This window comes from Suncus etruscus, chromosome 5 (genome assembly GCF_024139225.1).
Source record: "Suncus etruscus isolate mSunEtr1 chromosome 5, mSunEtr1.pri.cur, whole genome shotgun sequence".
In the NCBI taxonomy this organism is placed as follows: domain Eukaryota; kingdom Metazoa; phylum Chordata; class Mammalia; order Eulipotyphla; family Soricidae; genus Suncus; species Suncus etruscus.
In genome coordinates this window covers 109031901-109059790 of record NC_064852.1, presented here as the reverse complement: position 1 = coordinate 109059790, position 27890 = coordinate 109031901, and the positions used below count along the sequence as shown (strand labels likewise).

General features: G+C 39.1%; 1 pseudogene; it reads right to left on the bottom strand.

The window, feature by feature from the left end:
* Positions 1-22341: 22341 nt before the first annotated feature.
* LOC126008646 (vacuolar protein sorting-associated protein 54-like) lies at positions 22342-25570 on the bottom strand (annotated as a pseudogene).
* Between the last annotated feature and the right edge of the window lie 2320 nt (positions 25571-27890).

The following is a 27890-nucleotide window of genomic DNA, read 5'->3' as shown; positions in this document are numbered from 1 at the left end:
GTGTATTATGTTGATAGATTTATGGATGTTAAACCATCCTTGCATTCCTGGGATGAAACCTACTTGATCGTAGTGGATGATCTTCTTAATGAGGCATTGAATCCTATTTGCCAGGATTTTGTTGAGGATCTTTGCACCTGCATTCATCAGCGATATTGGTCTGTAATTTTATTTTTTTGTAGCATCTCTGTATGATTTAGGTATCAAGGTGATGTTGGCTTCATAAAAGCTATTTGGAAGTGTTTCCGTTTTTTCAATTTCATGAACGAGTCTTGCCAGGATTGGTAGTAATTCGACTTGGAAAGTTTGAAAGAATTCATTATTGAATCAATCTGGGCCTGGGCTTTTGTTATTGGGCTGACATTTGATTACCGTTTTAATTTCATCCATGGTGATGTGGGTGTGTAGATATGCTACATCCTCTTCCTCCAACCGTGGAAGATTATAAGATTCCAAGAATTTATCCATTTCTTCCAGGTTCTCATTTTTAGTGTCGTAGAGTTTCTCAAAGTAGTTTCTGATTACCCTTTGAATCTCTGTCATATCAGTAGTGATCTCTCCCTTTACATTCCTAATAAAAATGATCAAGTTTCTCTCTCTTTCTTTGTTAGGTTTGCCAGTGGTCTATCAATCTTGTTTATTTTTTCAAAGAACCAACTTCTGCTTTCGTTGAACTTTCGGATTGTATTTTGGGTTTCCACTTCATTGATTTTTGCTCTCAGCTTTGTTATTTCCTTCTGTCTTCCTATTGTTGGGTCCTTTTTTTGAGCACTTTTTAGGTCTATTAGCTGTGTCATTAAGCTACTCAGGTAAGCACCTTCTTCCTTCCTGATATATGCTAGCAAAGCTATAAATTTTCCTCTCAATATTGCTTTTACTGTGTCCCATATGTTCTGATAGTTTGTGACTTTATTGTCATTTGTTTCTAGGAACCTTTTGATTTCCTCCTTGATTTCATCTCGGACCCACTGGTTATTGAGTATGAGGCAGTTTAACTTCTAGGTGTTAAAGTTTTTCTTCTGAGTCCCTTTGGAATTCACAAATAATTTCAGAGCCTTGTGGTCAGCGAAGGTAGTCTGCAAAATTTCTATCCTCTTGATATAATGGAGGTATGTTTTATGTGCCAGCATGTAGTCTATCCTGGAGAATGTTCCATGTACATTGGAGAAGAATGTGTATCCAGGTTTCTGGGGATGGGTTGTCCTATATATATCCACTAGGCCTCTTTCTTCCATTTCTCTCCTCAGGTCTAGTATATTCTTGTTGGGTTTCAGTCTGGTTGACCTATCCATTGTTGACAAAGCCGTGTTAAGGTCCCCCACAATTATTGTGTTGTTATTCATATTAATTTTCAAATTTGTCCACAGTTGTATTAAGTATTTTGCTAGCCCCTCATTCGGTGCATATATGTTTAGGAGAGTGATTTCTTCCTGCTGTACAAACCCCTTGATTAATATAACATGTCCATCTTTGTCCCTTACAACCTTCCTGAGTATAAAGTTTGCATTATCTGATATTAGTATGGCCACTCCAGCTTTTTTATGGGTGTTGCTACTTGGATAATTTTTCTCCAGCCTTTTATTTTGAGTCTATGTTTCTTCTGACTATTCAGGTACGTTTCTTGTAGGCAGCAGAAGGTTGGATTGAGTTTTTTGATGCATTTAGCCACTTAGTCTCTTGGCTGGTGCATTTAGTCCATTGACGTTGAGAGAAAGAATTGTCCTGGGATGTAATGCCATCTTTATATCAAATTTGGTGTGTCTTTTGGTTAGTCTTGTCTTAAATTTGGTCTTTCAGTTTTTCTCTTAAGACTGTTTTTGTGTCTGTAAAGTTTCTGAGCTTTTTTTTTTGTCTGTGAAACCCTGTATTCTTCCGTCAAACTGGAAAATGAGTTTTGCTGGGTATAGTATTCTTGGTGAAGCAATCATTTCATTCAGTCTTGTCACAATAGCCCACCACTGCTTTCTGGCATTGAGTGTTTCTGGTGACAGGTCTGCTGTAAATCTCAAGGATGCTTGCTTGAATATAATTTCCCCTTTTGATCTTGCTGTTTTCAGAATTCTGTCTCTATCTGTGGGATTTGTCACTGTGACTAGGATGTGTCTTGGGGTGGTTTTTCTGGGGTCTCTTTTGGTTGGTACTCTTCGAGCATGCTGGATTTGATCACATATATTCTTTAGCTCTGGAAGTTTCTCTTTAATGATGTTATTGACCGTTGATTCTTCCTGGATATTTTTTCCTGGGTCCCTGTGACTCCAATGATTCTTAAGTTGCTTCTGTTGATCTTATCATAGACTTCTACTTTCATCTGTTCCCATTCTTTGACTATTTTTTCCATTGTCTGCTCATTTGCTTTAAGTTTTTTTCCAATCTCTCCTGCTCTATGGAATTGTTATGTATCTCATCTTCCACAGCACCAAGTCTATTCTCAGCTCATGATACCCTGTCCCAGAGCTTATCCATTTTGACATTCACTTCGTTTACTGACTTTTTCAGGCCTGTTAGTTGACATGTTATTTCAGTTTGGAGTTTTGTGATTTCTGTCTTCATATTTTCTTGGCTCATATTAGTGTTCTTATCAACTCTATCCATGGTTTCTTTGAGTTCTTTGAGCATCTTCCATATTGCTAGTCTAAAGTCCTTATCTGAGAGGTTGATTAGTTGGTTGGTCATTATCTGGTCATCAAAATTGTCATCTTCATTCTCTATGTCTGATGCTGGCCTGCATTGTTTCCCCATTTTCAGACTTGTATTGTGGGTTTTTCTACGTGTTGTGGTGGTACTCATTGGCTATATGATGCAGGCAGCACATTCCTCTGGCTCTGCCCTTTCTGTATGGGCTGACTTGCCTCTAAGGGAGGAGAGTCCTCCATGGATGAAGCCTCACACTGGATCAAATCTTAGGCCTGAGCATGCAACAGAGAAAACAGTCCGGAGAGAAATGCTTGCTTCTGTGATATAGCACAGTTCTTAGTGTGATTTTTTCTTCTTGTTGCAATGGTGTTCTTTTCTTAGAAAGAGTGCATGGCCGCGTAGCGAAGCGAAGCCAAAGTCCTCTGCTGGAGCCTCTTTTCGCCCCACTCCCAAGAGTTTCATGCAAGAGGACAGTAGACAGACATTTACAGGAAGCACTCACAGTTTTTCACATTTGGGCCCCACTGGGCAGGCGTAGTTTCGTGGATTTTCCCCGCTTGATGTCCCAAAGAGGGGACCCGGCTTCTGCAAAAGCTTGCTGGTTTTTATGTTCTGGAGTCAGCCCAGAATATGGCCTCTGGGAGAGCGAGTTTTCTGGAGCCTCTTTTCGCCCCATTCCCAAGAGTTTCATGCAAGAGGACAGTAGACAGATATACACAGGTAGCACTCACAGTTTTTCACAGTTGGGCCCCACTGGGGAGGCGTAGTTTCGTGGATTTTCCCCGCTTGTTGTCCCAAACAGGGGACCTGGCTTCTGCAAAAGCTTGCCGGTTTTTATGTTCTGGAGTCCGCCTAGAATATGGCTTCTGGGAGAGCGAGTTTTCTGGAGCCTCATTTCGCCCCACTCCCAAGAGTTTCACGCAAGAGGACAGCAGACAGTCATACACAGGTAGCACTCACAGTTTTTCACAGTTGGGCCCCACTGGGCAGGCATAGTTTCATGGATTTTCCCCACCTGATATCCCAAACAGGGGACCCGGCTTCTGCCAGATACCACATCTTAATGATCCATTCATCTGTTGTTGGACATCGAGGTTGGTTCCAAGACTTGGCTATTATACTGAGTGCTGCAATAAATAGTGGGGTGCACACATATTTTGGAATGGATGGGTCAAATGGCAGCTCATTTCTGAGATCTTTGAGCACTCTCCAGACTGTTCTCCATAGGTGTTGGACTAGGGGGCATTCCCACAAGCAGTGGATGAGAGTTCCTTTCATACCGCATCCCCGCCAACAGAGATTGTTCCCATTATTTTTGATGTGAGCCTTACTGGTGTAAAATGGCATCTCATTGTTGTCTTGATTTGGATCTCTCTGATGATGAGTGAAGGTGAGCATGTTTTTATGTGTTTGTTGGCCATCATTCTGTCTTCCTCAGAGAAGTGTCTATTCATTTCATCTCCCCATTTTTTATGGATTTATTTGGTTTTGGGGGGCTCAGCTTTCTGAGTGCTTTGTATGTTCTAGATATCAGTCCTTTATCTGATATGTCGAGTGAAAAGATTTTTTCCCATTCTGTTAACTGTCTTCTTGCATTAAGTGAGGTTTCTTTCGCCATGCAGAAGCTTTCTTTGTTCCATTTCAAGTTCCTTCCTCTTTTATTAAATATTAGTTGGCTGTATATTTGGGGGTTTATGTCTGGGAACTCTGTTCCGACCCACTGGTCTGAGGTACTGTCTCTGTTCCAGTACCATGCTGTTTTGATTACTATGGCTTTATATTATAGTTTCAAGTTAGGTAAGGAGATGCCACCCAGCTTCTTGTTTTTCAATATGTGTTTGGCTATCCTGGGTTTTTTGTTATTCCAGATAAATTTTGTGATTGATTTCTCTATTTCTTTAAAGAATGGTGTTTGAGTTTGTATAGGGATTTTATTAAATCTATATAGTAGTTTGGGTATGATAGTCATTTTGACTATGTTAATTCTACCTATCCATGAGCATGGGATATTCTTCCATTTCTTTAGATCCTTTTCAATTTCTTTCTGAAGTGTTTTGAAGTTTCCCTGTTATAGGTATTTCACTTCCCTTGTAAGGTTGATTCCTAGGTACCTGATATTTTTTGATACTATTTTAAATGGAATTGTATTTTTAATCTCTCTCTCCTTGACTTCGTTGTTTGTATATAGGAACGCTACTGTCTTTTGTGTGTTGACTTTGTATCCAGCCACTTTTCTGTATTGGTTAGTTATTTCTAGGAGTTTTACTCTTTAGGATGGGATTGTTTTTTAATGTCCATTTCTTCTCTATCATTATTGGTGTATAAGAAGGCCATTGATTTTTTTCATGTAGCCTACTGTTTCTAGAAACTTTGTGGTAAAGTCTTTAGAGTTTTCTAAATATAGTATCATGTCATCTGCAAATATGTTATCAGCACTATTTACAATAGCCAGCATATGGAAACAACCCAGATGCCGACAACAGGTGAGTGGCTAAAGAAACTGTAGTTTCTACACAATGGAATACTATCAGCAATCAGAAGAGATGAAATCATGAAATTTTCCTATACATGAAAGAACATGGAAACTCTTTTGCTGAAAATAAGTCAGAAGGGGAAAGATAGATACAGAATAGTATCATTAATTTATGTGTTTAAAAAAATAAAAGACATTATTGTAATTATACCCAGAGATAATAAAGAAGAGGGCTGAAAGGATAGGCTCATGATATGAAGCTGACCACAAAGGGTGGCATGTGCAGTTAGAGAAATAACTACAACTAAAAACTATAACTATGGTAATGAGTGAGAGAAGTACAACACCTGCCTCAAATGTAGACAGGGGATGGGAAGGAGGGAGATGGGGGCATTGCTGGTGGAAATGTTGCACAGGTGAAGGTGTTGTTCTTTTAATGACTGAGGCTCAACTACAAACATGTTTGTAATTTTTAAAAATAAAGTATTATTAAAAATCAAATCAAAACAAAAAGTATATAATAGCCGTATAATAGTATGACAATAATATTGGCATAAAATATTTGAAACTTAAAGGCATAGTGGTAAAAAAAAATGAAAGAATGATTTAAATTTGAATCTCAGATCCAAACTGAGATGCAGAATTACACAATTGTTTAAATCTTTATTTATTCAGTGATTATTTATGAAGGCCTGTACTTTAAGGCCTCAATGGCCCTCTGTGTTGTTCCATCTATAAATACTTATTTGCTACATTTCATTGTGTTTTTTTCTTACTTTAACAAATATTTTTTTCTTTAACCATTGATTCCTGGCTCAACCCCTGCCCAGTTCCCAAATATCTGCTGGTTGTTGGAACAATCTCTTGTCCAATGATCACAACCATTGCTTTGTGGGAAGGACTGGGGTGTCAGTCTCCAGAGGGTGAGGCTGGGGCTGGTTCTGTAATCTCTACAATGATGACCAAATTTTCAAAAATTGTAGCATTTATCCCAGGTTTGTAGGTCTAGGTCTGTCCTTTTCTTCCATTACTCCAAACCCCTTATGGAGCAACAATCCCTTGCCCATTGGTTTCCAATGCCATACTTTGGGCAAGGTTCAGGTGATGGCCTCAAAAATACCTGGTTGGGGGCCAGAGCGATAGCACAGCAGTAGGCATTTTATTTGCATGCAGCTGACCCAGGATGGACTTGGGTTAGATCCCCAGAACCCCATATGGTCCCCCAGGCTAGGAGCAATTTCTGAATGCATAGCCTGAAGTAACCCCTGAGCATCACCGGGTGTGGCCCCAAATCCAATATACAGGGTTGGATAGGGCTCTATGGTCTGTGGATAGCCTGGTCCTCTACTATGTGTATTGAGTAGACCTCACGGGCATTTACATGTGCCTGAGGGTAGATAAATCCTACATTCTGGCATGCTTTTATGCAGTCCATAATATCTTTCCTCTCCTTGATTGGCATAAAATAATTTGTCAGTCCTCATTTGTATTCTCAAAACCAACTGTCTTATTAGATGTTCCTGGGTTTCCTTCAGTTGCCTTTGAACTTCATCAGTTAATTTGCCTATAAATTGAGCAAAAGGCTCCAAAACCCCCTGAAAATTTTTTGTACAGATGACTTTCAATTCTGTATCAAAATCAATTTTCTTTCCAGGCACCCAATGCTATTTCTTGTACATAAGTTAAAATGGTATGAGTCAAGTTAGCCTGCTTTTTGACTTTTTCAAATTCTTCTAGCAGCCTAATTGATCATAATTGGAAAATTTGTCCTGAGCTTGCTCTGCACTACATAGATCTCAAAGCATTCAAACATGCCTGATGTTTAATAGAACCAATGTTCCAATATTTTAAAATAACTCATGGCATTATCTCTTTCTTTAATGGGGCATAAGATAACCTGATAATTTTCATTAGCATTATCAAAAGCTAATTGCATCAACAGGTATATTGTTTACACTTAACCTGTCTCTGAATCATATCTGCATATGGCTCAGAAACACCCTGAAAAGTCGTTGTATAGCTTCCTTTAAATTCAGCATCAGCATCAATCTTTTCCTAAGCTTACAACACTGCCTCATGGACATGAGTTAAAATAGCACTAGTCAAGGTAACTTGCTTTTCTTTGTGTCCTCTCATTCTCCTGTGCCTATTGTAACCTAAGGCATGTTTTATCTTGGCCTCATCACTGACCCACATTTTTCATTTTATATATTGAGGATAGCTTAAGCGGTTTTTTAGCAAACACTTGAAAATCTTGGAGGGTCCAAATCACACTTTCACTCCAGCCTGTAAGGTAAGCCTGTATGGAGACTTAGCTCTGTATGAAGTAAGGTAAGCCTGTGTAAAGAGAGACTTAGCTCTGTATGAAGTACAGGCCCTTTTTTTTGTTTGTTTGTTTTTTCAGGCCACACCTGTTTGATGCTCAGGGGTTACTCCTGGCTAAGCGCTCAGAAATTTCCCCTGGCTTGGGGGGACCATATGGGATGCCAGGGGATTGAACTGTGGTCCTTCCTTGGCTAGTGCTTGCAAGGCAGACACCTTACCTCTAGTGCCACCTCGCTGGCCCCAACAGGCCCTTTTTTTTTTCACTCTTTTTATTTTTATTTTTTAATATAATTTTTATTTTGATCATAGTGGCTTACATATTGTTGACAATAATATTTTAGGTACATATTTACATAAAATCAGGGGGGATTTTCATCACCAAATTGTCCTCCCTACACCTCCGTTTTTGTCCTACCTCCCATATCCTCTTCCCTCACCCCCAGGATTGCTAGAATATGTGGTCTCCTCTGTATCTAGCCTACTACTTAGTAGTCTTGCACCTGTTTGGTCCTGGTGCCTCCCTTATTTCCCCCTCTAACTGGGGGGGGGGCAGGACTAGCTAGTTCAAGTTACATGGTTTTGTTTGAAGGAGAGAAAATTAATAAACTGGGGTAAAAGTCTAATACACCGAAAATAAGCGGAATTCTTCTAGAGGCTCTCATCATCGGTTTGAGAAATGAAGGAGAGAAAAAGGTGAAACATTCCACCAGTACAAATAGAAGTGTCAAATATCCAGTGAGGACTCCAACAATAACGATAAGCACAAAAAAAAAACAAAAACAAACAAACAAACAAATAAACCACAAAAACAGAAACAAACAAAAAACACACAAAACAAAACAAAACAAAACAAAAAATGCCATGGTCTTGATATCAGAAACATGGCATAGCATATAAAGAAAGGACAGAAAGGAAGAGAAAGAATAATTATAACTTGGGACACCTTCAATAATCACACCCAAACAGAGAAATTGACCAAAAATAGATAGGTAAATAAAAATAATAATTATAAATGAAAATAAAATAATATATAAAAAAACAATGTTTTGTGCTTTTTTATTTTTTCCCTCTTGCCCTGGCACAGTAAATATTGGGGTCATTCTAAAAGGAATTCACTTGGCCTAAGAGATATGGGGTTTCTCCGCCCTTGGAGTGTATTGTCATGGGATCAACTATAGACTCTGTTCAGGATCATTTACTCTCCTGGTGGTGCTTTTGTGTTGTTTGGAAGACCTCTGCTCTGTCCTGGGCAATACAATCAGGCCTCTGTGTCTAGGGATCTCAGTATCTGCACAGATCCAGGGGTGGGATTTATGATGAAGTCAGTCTTTGTGATTCTAGAAGTTCTGTTCCATCAGTGTCATTTTAATCCATCTTCTGTGATTGGTGATCTTGGTCTTTGCACTGAACCTAGGATGGCACCTAGGATAGTGTCTTTCTCTGTACTTCCAGAAGCCCCATTCCTTTACAATGGTCTCTGCCAGACCTTTGGAACTGGGGATCATGTTTATTGTGCAGGTTGTAGTTCAAACCCTAGGCTAGGGCTTTTTTATTCGTCCCAGGCTGTATACAGTCTGATCATGGTTCTAGCAGCCAGTCATCTGTAACTTGCAATATTGGCTTTTGGACCTACCAAAGGGTGACAAGTCTTCTGATTTTGTCTTGTCGTTAGCTGGTAAGGTAGAATAACCTGCATTTAGGTCAAGTTGTTCCCATTTTCTTCGTTGTCAGGATGTCATATTAGAGCTGGCACTTGTTGGTGACCTCGCAGTATTAAGGTTGTCCCAGATGGGATTTGTTTCCTGTAGCAGTTGTGAAGAACTGTGCCATTTCTATGTCTGGGATCCAGGGTTCAAGGCTGGACAGATGGTATCTAATCACCTGAGGTCTAAGTTGATTCCACATGACATATTTTCAAGGTAGGAGATATCCCTGTATTGTAAACAACTATGAGTTCCTATCTCTAGTAGATAAGAGCTATTTTTTTTATATGTAAGAATTCCCCTTTTTTAGTGTGCCTTTGCAGGGGGAAATGGTGCTACATTATATTGTCGGGGTGGTCAAAGGGGAAAACAGAAACAGGTTACATACCCAAAAAAGATAAAAAAATAAAAAATAGAAAAAAATAGGGAATAAAAATGTATGTGCTTACATATGTATATGTAGGCCAGAGTTTTTTTTTTTTTTTTTTAAATGAGTTAGCAAAGTATTTAAAGGACCAAAGTGAGGCAAAAGACCATCTTACATTTGGGGAAAAGCAGGTAAAGAGGTGGTGTGATACAGGTCTTATGCTTATGTTGGAAGTACAGATTTTCCCATTGTCTTTTGGGTTTTTCTTGTGGTGTGTGGGTTCCCAGGCGTCTTTCCATCCCATCCCCTGATATTCTTCAGATTGGTAAAAGATTTGCGGCAGGGAGGTCCTGGAAGAGTTCTTGCATTGAGGATACTTTTAGACCTAAGTCCGGTTTCAAGTAACAGTCCACGTTAGGGGACGTTTGTAGGGAGGGCCGTGCAGCATAAATCCGCAGGGGAGTTGGCTGCCTTTTCTTGCAGGAGACGAGGTGTTGGTTTGACTGGGTGTCCTCTTGACTGGGTGCTGGGTACTGGTTCGTTGGGGTAGGAGGTCAATCTTGATGCCTAATAGATTAAGGACTGAGGGTGGAGAGTTTTAATATGGCAGGAAGTCTGTATGGGATTGAGGGGTGAAGGGATAGTTAGATTTCCAAAGGGGGGAAAGGGGAAGGTATATAGAAGGGGTAGGAAGCGAGAAAAGAGAAAGTACATTAGAAAGAAAGGGAGAAGAGGAAAGGAAAAAAGTAAAGAGAAGAGTAGAAAAGAAAAAAAAGAGAAAAAAATAAAAAAGAAAGTAGTGAGAAGAGAGGAGAGAATAGCAAGGGAATGCTAGTTTGCTTGAATGTGTTAGAAGAATAGAGCGAGTAGTTTAAGTCTGTACGTCTCAGTTACTGCTTCAGTGGTCTGACTGGTCACGTGCTTCAATTCCTAAAAGAAGGTGTAACCTAGAGATTAAGTGTATGTTAGGGCCCGGAGAGATAGCACAGCGGCATTTGCCTTGCAAACAGCCGATCCAGGACCAAAGGTGGTTGGTTCAAATCCCGGTGTCCCATATGGTCCCCCGTGCCTGCCAGGAGCTATTTCTGAGCAGACAGCCAGGAGTAACCCCTGAGCACTGCCGGGTGTGGCCCAAAAACCAAAAAAAAAAAAAAAAAAAAAAAAAAGTGTATGTTAAAGAGTTTTCTCGGGGCCATCTCATAGTGCAAGCTAGGTATGGTATCTTGTGTGGTATCCCGTGCTGCCGTCTTAGTTTGTCCGCCATTTGTATCCAAGGATGCCTGTGGACATAAAAACTGAGAGGTTATTTTAAATATAGTAAGATAAACGTAGTGTTATGGGATGTTTCCATTGGAGACAGTGATTTCCCGTGGTGTTCTTTACCTGTGTTCCTGTATACGATCTCTAAGAGCTTATTGTGGGCCTTTGTTGTCGAAGGTTGATTACATACCTGTTCTCTCTATGCTGCAGTTTTTGGTGTTGCTGTTTTCTTTGTGGTATAATGTGTAGTCAAGAGTTTGCGTTGTTCCTTTTTCAAGTATTTTGGGCACTGCTCCCGAGTATATGTTGACTATTGCAGTGTCTGGAGTTTCTACCCTGTTAAACCCTGTTATTTGATTGTTGAGTATTAGTTGTGTATAAGATGTATGTTCTGGGTGCTTCAGAATAGTGCTACCATTCTGTGTTTCTCTTTTATCTTCTGACTTACTTCGTTTAATATAATATGATCTAGGTAGATCCATGTTGCTGCAGTCTGTGATTGTATCATTTCTGACTGCCATGTAATATTCCATTGTGTATAGATACCACATCTTAATGATCCATTCATCTGTTGTTGGACATCGAGGTTGGTTTCAAGACTTGGCTATTATACTGAGTGCTGCGATAAATAGTGGGGTACACACATATTTTGGGATGAGTGTCCTTCCCACTTGGGGGTATATACCTAGGAGAGCAATTGCTGGGTCAAATGGCAGCTCAATTCTGAGATCTTTAAGCACTCTCCAGATTGTTCTCCATAGGTGTTGGACTAGGGGGCATTCCCACCAGCAGTGGATGAGAGTTCCTTTCATACCGCATCCCCGCCAACAGAGATTGTTCCCATTATTTTTAATGTGAGCCATCCTCACTGGTGTAAGGTGGTATCTCATTGTTGTCTTGATTTGGATCTCTCTGATGATGAGTGAAGGTGAGCATGTTTTTATGTGTTTGTTGGCCATCCTTTTGTCTTCCTCAGAGAAGTTTCTATTCATTTCATCTCCCCATTTTTTTATGGCTTTATTTGGTTTTGGGGGGCTCAGCTTTCTGAGTGCTTTGTATGTTCTAGATATCAGCCCTTTATCTGATATGTCGAGTGAAAAGATTTTTTTCCCATTCTGTTAACTGCCTTCTTGCGTTAAGTAGGGTTTCTTTCGCCATGCAGAAGCTTTTTAGTTTGATGTAGTCCCATTTGTTTATGTTTGATGCTAAAGTTCTTGCCAATGGTGCTCCATTCTCGAAAACCTTTTTGATATATAGGTCTTCGAGTGTTCTGCCTATTTTATTCTCAATAAACTTTATAGATTCAGGTCTGATTTCAAGGTCTTTGATCTATTTTGAGTTGACTTTTGTATAAGGAGTGAGGTATGGGTCAATTTTCACTTTAGTACATGTGGTTTTACAGTTGTACCAACACCATTTGTTGAATAGACTTTCTTTGTTTTATTTCAGGTTCTTGCCTCTTTTATCAAATATTAGTTGGCTGTATATCTTGGGGTTTATATCTGGGAATTCTGTTCTGACCCACTGGTCTGAGGTCCTGTCTCTGTTCCAGTACCATACTGTTTTGATTACTATGGCTTTATAGTATAGTTTCAAGTTAGGTAAGGAGATGCCACCCAGCTTCTTGTTTTTCAGTATTTGTTTGGCTATCCTGGGTCTTTTGTGGTTCCAGATGAATTTTGTGATTGATTGATTGTTCTATTTCTTTAAAGAATGGTGTCTGGATTTGGATAGGGATTGCATTAAATCTATATAGTAGTTTGGGTAGGATAGTCATTTTGACTATGTTAATTCTACCTATCCACGATCATGGGATGTTCTTCCATTTTTTTAGATCGTCTTAAATTTCTTTCTGAAGTGTTTTAAAGTTTCCCTGGTATAGGTCTTTCACTTCCCTTGTAAGGTTGATTCCTAGGTACCTGATATTTTTTGATAGTATTTTAAATGGAATTGTATTTTTAATCTCTCTCTCCTCTGTGGGGAGCCTAGCTAATGAAACCTAGAACATAGGACACCTCAGTTATTCTAATCTGGTCACCCACGTGACCAAAGGCGCCCATGCCTTGAGAACAAAGGAAATAGACAAATACTAAAGTAATTCAAAGCAGCTCAATACATCCAGCCAGAAAGAAAAATATAGAGCCACTTGTCTTTGTGTTAGCAAAAGGTTACTAGGATTACAGCTGATGTTTTATTTGTGCTTGCTGAGTGGAATTTGTGGGACTCTGTTTGGATCTTGTGTTTTCTATATAAACTCTCTTAGTATAAACATGTGCTCAGGTCTACCTCTTTGCCCCTCCCTATTACCTGCCCCCAGCTTATGCTAATGAGTGCTCACAGTTGTAATTGGTGGAAAACTTGTAACACCCTCTGACGTATTTCAGCCCTTAAAAGCTGATTCCCCCCGACAATAAATCCCTTTTTGAACAGCATGCATTGTCTTGAAGGCTTCTTTTACTAATTTCTCTAGTTCTTCTTTACAGGTCGGTTCTGCTCGAGTGAACCCACTAATAACTAGCAACCTTCATTTCCACAACCCCGTGGGTCGGGGGTCTCCCACGAAAGTTGCAGAATGGCGCCCACGTGGAAGCTCGAGTTACAGAACACCTGGCCGAACGGCAAAGGCGAGTCCCGGGAGCCTGTCCACAAGTTGCTGGTAAGACCCTATTAAGGGCGGGGTGCAGGAAGGTTAAACTAAGTGATCACTAACACCTCCGTTCTATCGCCCCGGAAAAATGGGGGCTACTTTGTCGTCCCAGAGATTAGGGACTATCGCCCCGGAAAAATGGGGGCTACTTTATCGTCCCAGAAATTAGGGACTATCGCCCCGGAAAAATGGGGGCTACTTTATCTAAAGAAGAGGTTTTTATTAAAGATCTTAAGAAAGAGCTGGGTGAAAGAAACGTTAAAGTAAAGAAAAAAGACTTAATTAAATTTTTTATGTGTCCATGATATTTGTCCGTGGTTTGTAGTCACTAGACCCCCGAATAGTTAATCCACCCCAGGTTCTAGCATGGCAGACTGTCCCCTCTAACTTCAAAAAATGTAAGTCTTACCTAGAGGCACAATTAAGAAAAACCTTAGGGGCCTGGAGAGATAGCACAGCGGCGTTTGCCTTGCAAGCAGCCAATCCAGGACCAAAGGTGGTTGGTTCAAATCCTGGCATTCCATATGGTCCCCCGTGCCTGCCAAAAGCTATTTCTGACCAAACTGAGCCAGGTCAGCTGCTAAGCCATAAAACCTTGTGATATCTGCACTTTGCTGTTAAAACTTCTGGGTCTAATGCGCCCTTTACTCAGTACATTTTGCTTGGGCCAGCCCAACTTTCAGTAAAAAAAAAAAAAATTTACCTCTAGCCTCCCTGCTATTAACTGTGCTGGCCCCTCCCCGCATTATCAGTGCAAGTTTCTGCTTCACCTTGTCAAATATGTGTAGCACAGGTAACAAATTTTGTAAAACATATTTTTAAAATAAACCTAATTATCCTATTCAACCTTAAAATAAAACAGCATATTAATTGGCTGATGCAAAATACAAATAATTGGCCTTTGGCATGTGCCTCCTTTAAGGAAAAAATTAATATTCATTATCCAGCAAATAAGTTTATACAGTTTTTCAAAAGATGCATGTAAAGAGAAAAAAAAGTCGCAAGCCAGTAACAACAAGGTACCCCCTACCTCCTGGACTTAAAAGTTCTTGTTTTAAATATCAAAACCTCAGATCAGCACAAACAGAAAGATAAAGTCCTGGCCCCACTCTAGGAAGAAGCCATATACCCCCAACTCATTCAAGGTCTATTTTTCTTTAAGATCCTAATAAGCTAGCCAACACCCCCCCCCATTCCTTAGGGTATAAATGTAGACCTAAAATGTTTTTCTAAAATAAAAACCACAGTTGGTAAAATTATAAGGTTTTAAAAGTGTTCAAAAATGTTATAATAAGCCCTTTAATCTATGCAGAGGTAGTGTTTGTGGCAGAAAGTGGCGGGGGTAAAATTTTGTTGCGTCTCATAAAATGCCTCAAATGTAAAGTTTGTGAATTACATTATGTGGCATAAGTGTGCCTTTTCTAAAAGCATTTGTGTAATTAAGTTTTGTGCATTGGGTGTTGTAAAGTAATTATTAAAACATTAAAAATTAAAAAACCTTCTAAATTCATGTCTGTAAGGGTTAAAAAATTCTATAGGGAAAAAATAGCAACAGAAAAATAACAACAATAAATTCCCTTTTTTCATGTCTCTCAGAAATTTTAGAGCAAGGTCATAATTCTTTCACTTGTAATAACAGATTATTGGTAAAAGAAAAACTTTTTGATGTTTTAAAAATTTAATCGTACACACAGGTATTAAAATCTGAGTCTTTTATATTTCTATTAGAAAATTTATTTTGATTCTTAAGGGATTTAAAAAAAAGGTAAAAAATAATGTGGTTAACCTTTTTAAATAATATAGTTAAATTTATTGCAGTTAACACCCAGGTGTGCTTCATAATACCATTAGTTTTAATTTTGTGCTAAAGAAATTGTTCTTTACCTTTGCATTACAACACCTATCCTTTTAAGTGTATTCAAAAGGTCAGCACATTATACAAATCTGTACATTTGTGTCAAAGTCAAAAAATCTAGTATTAATAAAAAAAATATATATATATCTAATTTTATGAGTAATATTATAAAAGCAAATTAACTAGTATCAAATATAATTTTGGTCTTAAGTTCTAGGTGTAAAAATGCATCAAATGTCTTTAACTATATTTCATAATGTCTAAACATCTTCTTAATTTGGTATATAATTTTTAGAAATTATTCACTTAAAGTCTTCAAAGTAGAAACAGTTGTTTGTCAAAAATTTTAACACTTTAATGCAGCTGCCTCACTGTTTTCCTGTTAAACTAATTTAAAGAAAACCTGTTCCTTTACAGCAAATTATATACTTCAAAGTGGAAACTCCTTCTACAATGCTCACTAACCATTTTACTTAACAAAATTTTTAACTGCTTACATTTTACTTCATGTTTTAAATTTCAAATTAGAATTGTTTTAAAAATGTTTTGTGTTAAAGCTAAACCTTAAAATTTATTTTCAGCAAAGTTCCACTCCAGCTACATTAAAAGAATTTTTTTTTACAAACATGCCGGTTAAATATTTAAAAGTGCTTGTCAATTTTTCTAATGCAAGTTTTGAATAAATCCTCTTGTCTGTTCATGTGTGTGTTATGAATGAAAGTGGCCACAATGTTGTGTTTCGTGTTGTTTGTTCTGTCTGTTTATTTGTTATTTTTGCATTTCATGATAAATACAATTTTTAAAGCCTTATCCATTTTTGAAATTTCAATTAATTTTTTTTAACCTGGCTTAGTCTGGTCATCTAACAAACTGTGAAATCCTGCTAAAAAATCCTGTGCTAAGCTAGCTTTGTCCTATCAGCATGGCAGAAAGAGTAGGGGATGGTAAACCCCAAATTTCTCAAATGGCCATCAGGAAAAACTTTTCCCTGGAGAATTTCTGGACTTTGCAATCCCCAGCTTTCCTGCTATGTGTAAGTTAAGGCCTATAAAATATAAATTTGTAACTAAAGAATAGCATCTAGCTTTAATATAATAACTAAAAAGTTTAACAAAAATCATTTAGGTTCAGTTTAAAGTTTTTGAAAAATTGGCTATTGTTAATTATAACACTTTTTTTTGAATGCTGAAGTCTGACAGAGGTCACATAACATTCCCATGGTATTCTAAAATAATTTGTGTAATGTCATTTTTATATGAAGAATTAAATTCATAAAAATTTTATTGCCAAAAAAAAAGAGCCCCCAAGTAACCATTTTGCCTCCTGCCAAGCTGTTTTCTTATAAACAGACTTCCTGCAGCTTCCCGCAGTCCTGTCCTCATTCACTTCAAAAGAGCCTGTCACCCCTCCTGCTAGCTGCCATTCCTGCGTACCTGTTTCTGACTGACTCCACCTTTAACAATGCTAAATTTGGTACTCTGCCTGGCTGCCACCAACCACCCCCTTTGCATCAAGGCTTCATTAATTTGTTTGCTCCACTTGACTCTCCCTTGCAAGACGATGACAACACCTCTGGTTCCTTCCCTTCCCCTTTTGACAATGGTGCCGGAAACATAGCCAACCCCCTCCCACTCATCCCCTGACCCATCCTTAAGTAGCCCTTTGTGCCCTCGCCATGGGTGCTGAGGAAGAGTGAGCCACCCCCAATCAATTTTTGCCATGACCTGGCCCATTCACCCATTCCCCAGGACACACTGGCTATGTCAGCTCAACCTCTCCCATGCCCTAAGCTCTTCAGGACTCTGCCTGCTTCCCCACCCTTCCAGCCAGAGAGGTCTTCCGGACCCCCCTCCTCTTCTCAGCTCATCCTTGTCATGGTCAACGCCTCCGCCCAGATACCCCCCGGTACCTGCTACTCACCCATCTCACCGTTCTAAATTGCTGCCTTGAACTGCCTCACTTCACCAACGATACCAACCTTCTGCGATGCGGTATGAAACCTCAACGACATGGCATAACTTTAAAACTAGTGGTGGGACTTGAACTTTGCCCTTTGGTACCCAATATGATTCCCCCTATTAAAAATTGTAATCAAATTCTTGTCGTTGATTTCTCCTTTCAGTTCATGATTGCCCCCAATTTAACGTTTTTTGCCTGTTTCACTGGTTTATCTCCCCCATTGTTTTACATTTGTTTCTTTAGTCCTAGGACTACTGTGTTTTGGCTGTTTTAATGCCTAAATTAACTGTTAGATCAGAAATTGCCTTATTACCTCTTAAATATAACCTTGTGTCTCTCTCCCGCTGCAGTATAAAATCAAACATTGCCTTCACCCCAGCCTTATTGAGAAGCCTGGGTGTTACTGGTGTGAGCACAAAAATTTATTCATTGGTTCATACTCTAGAATCTGTTAATGCCTTATAACTGTTGTTAAAAATGTTTACAAACTTAGAAGAAGTTTACACTACTTAACTGTTGAATCCCTAGCAGTATTAGAGCAGAAAAACTGCCGTGGTTTAAATTTGACATTTTTTTTTTGAGGGAAGGGGAAATTTGTGTCATCCTTAGAGAAAAATGTTGCTTTTTAAAATAAACTTGGCTTAGCTAGAGATAGCATTAGACTTATGGAAGAAAGTCTAGAGGATAGAAATAAAGGGATTAAGATGAGTCCTGATATAAAAATTGGTCCTCTACCTCATCCTGGCTGTCCAAGCTGCTGTCTAATTTGGTCCTTTCATTGGCTTTTTGCTATTTTTTCCTTTGGCCCCTAGGCATTCCGTCGCCTCACAAGTTTTTTTAAGAATCTGGTTACTGAGATTGCCCTAATGTTCAGTATAGGTCCAATATCAGTGGCTCTCTTAAACGCACCCCGAAGGACTTGAAGACATGGATAAAACCTCTGAGCTTTAAGGAGTTTTGAGTAGTTGGCTAAACGCCCCTGCTTGCTCTGCTCCTGGCTGTGGAGATGCTCATGACGGGGATAGCTTGGTGCCAGTGTCTGGGTGCAAACATGGCATTCCTAATATTTTGCGTGCAAAAACTTTTAATTTGGTCTCTTGTTGCCATGTCCAGAACTGGAAGCCCACCAAAGCGACCTAAGACAGGCACTTCACCCATTTTGCTCTTCTTTTATTATTATAGAAAAGGGGGAACTGTGGGGAGCCTAGCTAATGAAACCTAGAACATAAGACACCTCAGTAATTCTAATCTGGTCACCCACGTGACCAAAGGCGCCCATGCCTTGAGAACAAAGGAAATAGACAAATACTAAAGTAATTCAAAGCAGCTCAATACATCCAGCCAGAAAGAAAAATATAGAGCCACTTGTCTTTGTGTTAGCAAAAGGTTACTAGGATTACAGCTGATGTTTTATTTGTGCTTGCTGAGTGGAATTTGTGGGACTCTGTTTGGATCTTGTGTTTTCTATATAAACTCTCTTAGTATAAACATGTGCTCAGGTCTACCTCTTTGCCCCTCCCTATTACCTGCCCCCAGCTTATGCTAATGAGTGCTCACAGTTGTAATTGGTGGAAAACTTGTAACACCCTCTGACGTATTTCAGCCCTTAAAAGCTGATTCCCCCCGACAATAAATCCCTTTTTGAACAGCATGCATTGTCTTGAAGGCTTCTTTTACTAATTTCTCTAGTTCTTCTTTACAGGTCGGTTCTGCTCGAGTGAACCCACTAATAACTAGCAACCTTCATTTCCACAACCCCGTGGGTTGGGGGTCTCCCACGAAAGTTGCACTCCTCGACTTTGTGGTTTGTATATAAAAACACTACTGTCTTTTGTGTGTTGACTTTGTATCCAGCCACATTTCTGTATTGGTTAATTGTTTCTAGGAGTTTTACCGTGGACTGTTTAGGGTTTTCAATATATATCATCATATCGTCTGCAAATAGAGGTAGTGTGTGTTCCTCTTTCCCAATTTGGATTCCTTTGATTCCCTTCTCTTGTCGGATTGCTATTGCTAGGACTTCTAAGGTTATATTGAATAAGAGTGGAGAGAGTGGACAGCCTTGCCTCGTTCCTGACCTTAGTGGGAATGCTTCTAGTTTCTCGCCATTAAGTATAATGTTTGCTGTAGGCTTTTCATAGATAGCTGTAACTATCTTGAGGAAGGTTCCTTCTAAGCCTATTTTACTGAGTGTCTTTAACATGAAAGGGTGTTGGATTTTGTCAAACGCCTTCTCTGCATCGATTGATATGATCATGTGGTTTTTGTCTTTCTTGTTGTTGATGTGATGTATCATGTTGATTGATTTGCGTATGTTGAACCAACCTTGCATTCCTGGTATAAATCCCACCTGGTCATGATGTATTATCTTTTTGATACAGTGCTGGATTCGGTTTGCTAAGATTTTGTTGAGTATCTTTGCATCTATGTTCATTAGTGAGATTGGTCTGTAGTTTCTTTCTTGGTGGTGTCTTTGCCATCTTTGGGAATGAGTGTGATATTTGCCTCATAAAAGAAGTTAAGGAGGATTCCTGTTTTTTCTATGGTTTGGAAGAGCCTATGGAAAAGTGGTAGTAAGTCTTCTTGGAATGCTTGATAGAATTCACCTGTAAATCCATCTGGGCCTGGGCTTTTGTTCTTAGGGAGTTTTTTAAATTATATCTTCAATTTCCTCTGAGGTGATTGGCCTGTTTATGCTTTCTAGATCTTCCTTTTCCAGTCTTGGAAGATTGTTTTTTTCCAAGAATCTGTCGATTCTTCTGGGTTCTCTAGCCTAGTGGAGTATAGTTGTTCACAATATGATCTCATGATATGCTGTATTTCTTGGGGTTCTGTTGTAACCTCTCCCCTTTCATTTGTGATCCTACTGATTTGGGTGTTTTCCCTCTTTTTTTGGTGAGTTTTGCCAGTGGTTTGTCTATCTTGTTTATTTTTTCAAAAAACCAACTCCTCGTCTCATTGAATTTTTGTATTGTTTTCTTAGTTTCTATGTTGTTTATTTCTGCTCTGGTTTTTATTATTTCTTGCCTTCTGGTTGTGGTTGGATTTCTCTGTTGCTGTTGTTCCAATTCTTTGAGGTGATCTTTTAAACTGTTTTGTTATTTTCCTGTTTCTTGACATAGGCCTGTATTGCTATGAATTTCCCCCTAATTACTGCTTTTGCTGTGTCCCACAAATTTTGACATGTTGTCTCTTCATTGTCATTCGTCTCAAGGAATCTTTTTATTTCTTCCTTGAGTTGTTCTTTGACCCAGCTGTTGTTAAGCAGCATGTTGTTTAATCTCCAGGTATTAGTTTTTCTCCATTGCTTCTTCTTGACGTCAATTTTGACCACTGTTGCATAGTGATCTGAAAGGATACTTCTAATGATCCTTACCTTTGTGGTCTTATATAAGTTGGCTTTGTATCCTAAGACATGGTCGATTCTGGAGAAGGTTCCATGTGGGCTTGAGAAGAATGTGTATTCTGCTTTCTGGGGATGGAGGGTTCTATATAATCTATTAGCCCCAAATCTTCTAATTTTTCATTTAGAGCTCTTATTTCTTTGCTATTTTTCTGTTTGGTGGATCTGTCCAGTGGTGATAGTGGAGTATTGAGGTCCCCTACTATTATCACATTTCCCTTCATGTGTTTCTCCAGGTTTATGAGCAGTTGCCTCACATATTTTGCTGACTCTACATTAGTTGCATAGATATTGACCAGGGTTAGTGCTTCTTGATCTAATGTTCCCCTGATCAGTAAGTAGTGACCCTCTTTGTCTCTGATCACTTTCTTGAGGTTGAATGCAATTTGGACTGATATAAGAATGGCTGTCCCTGCTCTTTTTTCCCAACAGGCCCTTTTAAAGAGGCTGATTGTGTCCATTTTTAAGCTTTTATAAAATGGAAGCTGATTATCCTTCAAATGAATGTGGAAGAAAAGGAGTTGCTCCTGAGGCCTAGACTGATAAGGGTTTTCAATGTGAGCTTAGCTTGCAACCACTATATCTAGAATAGTCTCTCTAGGGGAGATTGGCCCGAGGGGAGGGGATTTCAATATGAGCTTAGCTTGCAACCACTATATCTAGAGTAGTCTCTCTAGGGGAGATTGGCCCGAGGGGAGGGGTTTTCATTCTGAGTCTGAAGAGGCAGTAGCTGGGTCATTATTTACATCTTCCTTATCTGATGTACTGGAGGTTAAGTTATATTTGGGAGACGGAAGTCTTTCCATTTTGAAGTCAGTAGTGAACGATAAATTATTGACCCTAGAAAGGCAGTTAGATTGAGAATTAGTCATGACTGATAAGGCATCCCTCCCCTCTTGAGACATGTGTGGAAAATCTTTAGAGTGCATGGCACATACAGTCCAGAGCAAGAAAAGCAGGTAAGCATAACAGAGCAACATTAAGCAGTTCAGAAGAAGGGGGGGGGGGTCATGAATGCTGCCCTCCCAATAAAGGGTGCGGCACTTTCGGTAAAGTGAGAGAGCCATCATGAGGATGATACACTAGAACAGTGGTTGGCTACCTGTGGCTTATGAGCCACATGTGGCTCTTTACACTTTTAATTTGGCTCTTCTGTGTGCCGTGTGGCTGCTCCAGGATTCGGGACTCTGCTCCTAGCCTCTGTCAGTGCGCGCCCTATGTGCATCCCCAGAGGCCAACTCCACACAGCTCCAGTCGGGCCATGTAGTATCGGGGGCATGACTTTCTGTGTGGTGCCACACAGCTCCAGTCAGGTCATGTGGTATGGGGGACGTGACTTTCTGTCTGGCGCTGCAGCATTGAGGCAGCTTCCTCTCTGCACTACAGACTGAGGAGCAACAGAGGAGAGAGCCATATGTGGGTCAGTGGCTACATCGTGGTGCCTGGTGAGTCACTGTCCAGCCTGGACACCCCATTCCCTCCCTTGTGGGACAATATATATATTGGGGCCCTGTGAACCAGACCTTCATGCATTTTTTTAAATCTAGGAGCCAGCAAAATAAGTTAGTGGTTCTGAGGTCAATATATTGCAGTACCAGTGAGGACTATGTGAGTGAACCCTGCTTAAAATATCCATGATGAGCCCCACTAATTTTATAATACTATTTTTTTCTTAAGCATTCAAAAGATGTTTATTTTTTTATAGAAAGATCTGTAAAAAATAATTTTCAAACAGCTTTACTTTCATAGAAAAAACTTTCTACAGAGTCTAAGATTTTAATATTTTAAATTGCACCATCATTAAATAAGGTGGGACACCATATGAATTTCATTGCACTGGAAGAAATGCAAGGCATTTTCTAATATAAAGTATACAGAGCATTCTAGTCAACTACAGCTGTGTTACAGCTATGTGTTCTTTTGGATTTGGTCCAAAGAAAACTGAGTCTGTTTCCAGAGAGAATAAAAAATGTTATAGACACCTGATCATTACTCCTAAAGGAAGCACAAAAATGGCATTCCTTATAGATCCCACTGAATTCCAGTTTTCCAACACTGATACTTTCCTTGCCCTCATATTTCCACCCTAGTTCATTTGGGTTCCAGGTTCAGTTCTTGAATGACAGGCATCCATACTTTCTTCACAAATACATACATCCATGGTTAAATAAAGTACCCAGTTTTCCAGTATGTTATCACCTCTTCTGTTCACAGATTTCAGCCATATTTAGGTCCAAATCTTTAAGGCCTTTTAAGGCTTGAAGATTTCCAGTGTAAAAAGCTACATCTACTGTGACCAACCCATTTTGAGGTCCCCCATCATTTATGACATTTAAGTGACATAACTGCTTTTTCAAGTGTGGTTTGTAACTTGCATTAATTCTTAAAAACAACATTTGTGTTTGTTCTTCTGGAAGAAGATCAAATATAGCTTCATGCATTTTTGCCATTTGCTTACAAATATTCCTAAAACAGGCAGAAGGAACAGGAGCTTTCACCTCACACTTAGATAACAGCTTGTCAAATAAGTTATCCATTATGGCTACAAGTTTAGCCAATATTTCAGCTATGTGGTCATGGTAGTCCTTTGTGATATGATCAAAATGCCTAAGCATGTTTTATTGCTTAGGCTGCAGTCGAGCTTCAAAATGAGCCCGGATCACAGGAATGTAGTGCACAATTAACTGCAAGCAGTGTGAAGAAAGAGCCAAATTTTTTGTAGTTATTGTTTTTAGTCCAACAACTTGCAGTGCACCTGCTCCAAGAACTAACTGGCAACTTCTTGAATTGATGTACTTTAATAAGTCTGACAGATGAGTAAGCATGTCAGTAGTAATAGATGGGATGTTATCCACACATTGACAATATTCAAGAATACTTCTTATCAACAGCAAAACAGTTCAAACAACAGCATATTGTTGTCCTCAACAATGAGAACTTCATTTCTTCTGTAGCCCCTGATTTTTTTCAGGTAAAGTAATCTTCCCATCTGCTATAGAGTCAACAAGATCCTGAAATTCTGCAGAAACATAAGCTTGCTTCCAGTGTTCATTGTCTAAGAGAAGGCTGAGCTTGGTTTTTCTTTCTTCATGGAACCTATTAACAAATTTATTAGCTTGGCTCTGAAGTGTTCCAAGAAGAGACATGCTTTTCCTTCCACAGATCTGCTCAGTGTCTAAAATAAATGTTTCTATCAATCTTGAAAGTGTTATGAAGTCCATGGAATTTAGCTTCTCAAGAAAACCATCCTTTGCTCTTGACATGAGAAGCTTGATAGCTCAATTATGACATATACCTGAGGCACTATACAATAGTTCCTGGATATTATTTGACAGCTTTCCTAATTCTAAATAAGTTAATTTCATGTCTTTACTGATCATAATATCCACACCTCCTGATGTAGCATAGATGATGTCTGCTCTTTGCTGGATAAAGAATCAGTAGTATATTCTGGTTTAGATACTCAGTCACTGCTACAGGGTTCACTATTTGGAGAAGCATTTCTTTGAGAGGTAGTATCCATAGGTGTTAATTCTCCTTCACTGAATGTATCACTTATAAACATACCTTCATGGATTAAATAAGCCACTTCTGTGTCAAAGAAATTATCTTTTGTAGCATTCTTCTGCTGTGAAATCTCCTCTAATTTTCTAGTCTTTGATTTTTGTTAAGAACTGAGAGAACAATACTGTGAATAATGTTTAAAGTTGCCTTAACTCTGAAGGAAGTTTGTAAACTTAGAGAATATATCCTTGAGCAGATCAAACCACTGAGGAAAATTCAACTTCCTCTTCTGATCAACAAGTTTCAAACAAACATCTGTATCTATTTTTTCTATTTGTGAAACCTTATTAATCACACACTGCTTAATGCTATTCTTTGCTGTAATGATTATTTCTTCACTATAAATTTCTAAAAAATTAAGTTTTCTTTGTTTTAAAAGTCCAAATACAAGAGATACCAGTCTTTCCTCTTCTAAAATTGGACAGTCATCTTCTAGTGGTCTATTTAAATCATTATGAGAATAAGTAGACAATTCTGTCATCATCATTTTATCAGTTTTTATAATTCACAAAGCTGTGATCCCAAATGCTGGAAGCTGTGAATGCCCTGAAGTTCCTGCTGTAGAACCTCTTGTGTTGTAGCTATTAAATCCAATGCTCCAACAAATTCTGAAGTAGATAACAGCACCTGTACTGTTGGTTGAGTCTGGTGTACAGTGGCCATTAACTTCAGTTTATTGTACACTTTAACACAATTATTTCTAGTAAGTGCCAGCCAGTCTTAAAATATGTAGGATCCTTCACACATTATTTTATCAATCTGAGCAATTTTATCTTGAAGCATCTTTACAGCCTGGGAGGTTTTCTTGAGGTAGTCCTGCAATTCATTTTGAGAGGTCATTGCATGAAAAAATGCTTCTGAACGTAGAGAGATTTGATGAGCAATATTTACTTCCACAATAACTACATAATGGCTCAGCTTTTCTTGTAACAACTTTGAAGAAGCTGCATCACGATTTTCTTTTCCACCAGCGGTATTAAAATGAGACCATGGTAAAACTGAATTAAAAGTGAAGGAATCCTCCAAGGCAAAATCTGGTTTCATAAAAATCTTGCTCCAGATTGGTCCTAGATTTATCATGAGTATGTAAGACAGTTTGTATCTTTAGGAGGACAAATATTCTTGCATCTCTCATGAATCTTCTCTCGCTGAGAGATTTCCTGTTGATATACTGTAAAACAATCCTTGCTGATTGTGGGAGGTAGTATGAAGGTATGACTTTAGTGTCCACAAAGTCCAATCCCATGTTTTTGTGAAGAAATCAGATTCTCTTTTTTATAATCTAGGGTCATTTAATGCTGCTGGAAGATTTACTTTGGAATGATATATAGTCCATCTATATTGATCTGCAACTGTAGGTTCCTTGGGACACACATCTGGCAGTATGGAATTTAATGTTACCGATAAATAATATTGTTCTAAAGTTTTTGTTTTAGTAGTTGTGTTATTTGTATCCTCCCGACCTTTGTGGATACTTGCGTGCAGAATATTCTCAATAAAAACTTATTGAAACTAAAAACAGTGTACCATCCTATGTATTTTCAGTTTTAAAAATGTGGCTCTCGGGGCCGGAGAGATAGCATGGAGGTAAAGCGCTTGCCTCTCATGCAGAAGGTCAGTGGTTTGAATCCCGGCATCCCATATGGTCCGCTGAGCCTGCCAGGAGTGATTTCTGAGCATAGAGCCAGGAGTAACCCCTGAGCACTGCCAAACCCACCCCCCCCAAAAAAAAAACCAAAACCAAAACCAAACAAAACAAAAAACCAAAAACAAAAAATGTGGCTCTCAAAATAAATTTCAATCACTCTGAGGACTTCAAGGGAAACTTCTCCTGTGCCTGTCTACCTGTGTTTCGGAATCCCTGAAGGTGTCCTCAGAGACCTAGGGAGCACACCCCCCAAAAACTGCATTTTGAAGCTGCCCAGTGAGTACATTCTGGTTGTGGGGGTTGCCGCCCAATAAGCTGAGCTCTCTGGCCTGTGGAGGCTCCGCCCTGCTGTGCATTTGTTTACTCTGAGGACCTCAAGGGAAACTACTCCTGTGTCTGTCTGCCTGTGTTTCTGAATACCTGACGATCTCCTCAGAGGCCTAGGGAGCGCACTCTTTCTAATCAATTAACCCCACCACAACACGCAGGAAAAACCACACTACAAGAGTGACAATGGGGAAACCTCGCAGGCAAACACCATGCATAGATAATGAAGACGAAAGCTCGGATGACCTAATAAATTCCAACCACCTGATTAACTTCTCGGATAAGGAACTTAGAATAGCAATATGGAAGATGTTTGAAGAACTCAAAGAAAGCATAGATCAATCTGAACAGAACACAAAGACAGAAATCAGAAAACTCCAAACTGAAATAACAGATCTGAAAAACAGGTAGCTTAACTGAAAACCTCAATGGATGGGCTCGCCAGCAGGGTATAAGCAGATGAGGAGAGAATCGGAGTACTGAAAGATGTGATGCAGAAAAACTCAACACAGCAGAAGAAATTGGAAAAGAACCTTAAGACAAACAAACAAGTAATGGAAAAAGTACTCAAGGAATGCGAACAGATGAAAATAGAAGTCTTTGATAAACTCAACAGAAACAATATAAGAATCATTGGAGTTCCAGAGACCCAAGTAGGAGATCTCCAGGAATAATCAACTGTCAAAGACATCATCAAAGAGATACTCTCAGAGTTAAAGACTACATGCAATCATATCTTGCATGCCCGGAGAGTACCAGCTAAAAGAGACCCAAAGAAAAACACCTCAAGACACATCCTCATTACAATGACAAATCCCACAGATAGAGATAGCATACTGAAAGCAGCAAGATCAAAAAGGGAAATTACATTCAAAGGAGCATCCCTAAGTCTTACAGCATACATGCCACAAGAAACTCTTAAGGCCAGAAGACAGTGGTGGGATATTATGACAAGACTGAATGAAATGAATGCCTCACCGAGAATACTGCACCCAGCCCAACTCACATTCAGATTTGAAGGAAGGATACATACCATAATGGATAAACAATAGCTCAGAAACTTTACAGATGATAAACCAGCCTTACAGCAAAAACGGACAGGTCTACTCTAAGACAAGAGAGTCCAACAAACACAGCAAACTTATCTACAAAGATGACATTAAATCCTATGACAATCATCTCCCTCAATGTCAATGGAATAAATTCACCAATTAAAATACACAGAGTGGGTCAAAAAGACGAATCCAACCTTCTGCTGCCTACAAGAAACACATCTGAATAGTCAGAACAAACATAGACTCAAAATCAAAGGCTAGAGAAAATCATCCAAGCAAACAACACCCTCAAAAAAGCTGGGGTGGCCATATTAAGATGGACACTACCAGGGGTCCTCAGACTTTTTAAACAGTGGGCCAGTTCACTGTCCCTCAGACCATTGGAGAGTCTGACTATAGTAAAAACAAAACTTATGAACGAATTCTTATGCACACTGCATATATCTTATTTTGCAATGAAGAAACAAAACAGATACAAATACATTATGTGGCTTGCAGGCCATAGTTTGAGGACCACTGAGACTACTCAAGGGATATGTGCAAGAGGAAGAAATCAGACTATTAAACATATATGCACCCAATGAGAGACCAGCAAATTATCTAATACAATTACTGAAAAATCTGAAGAAGTCATCAATAATAACACAATAATTGTGGGAGACCTCAACAT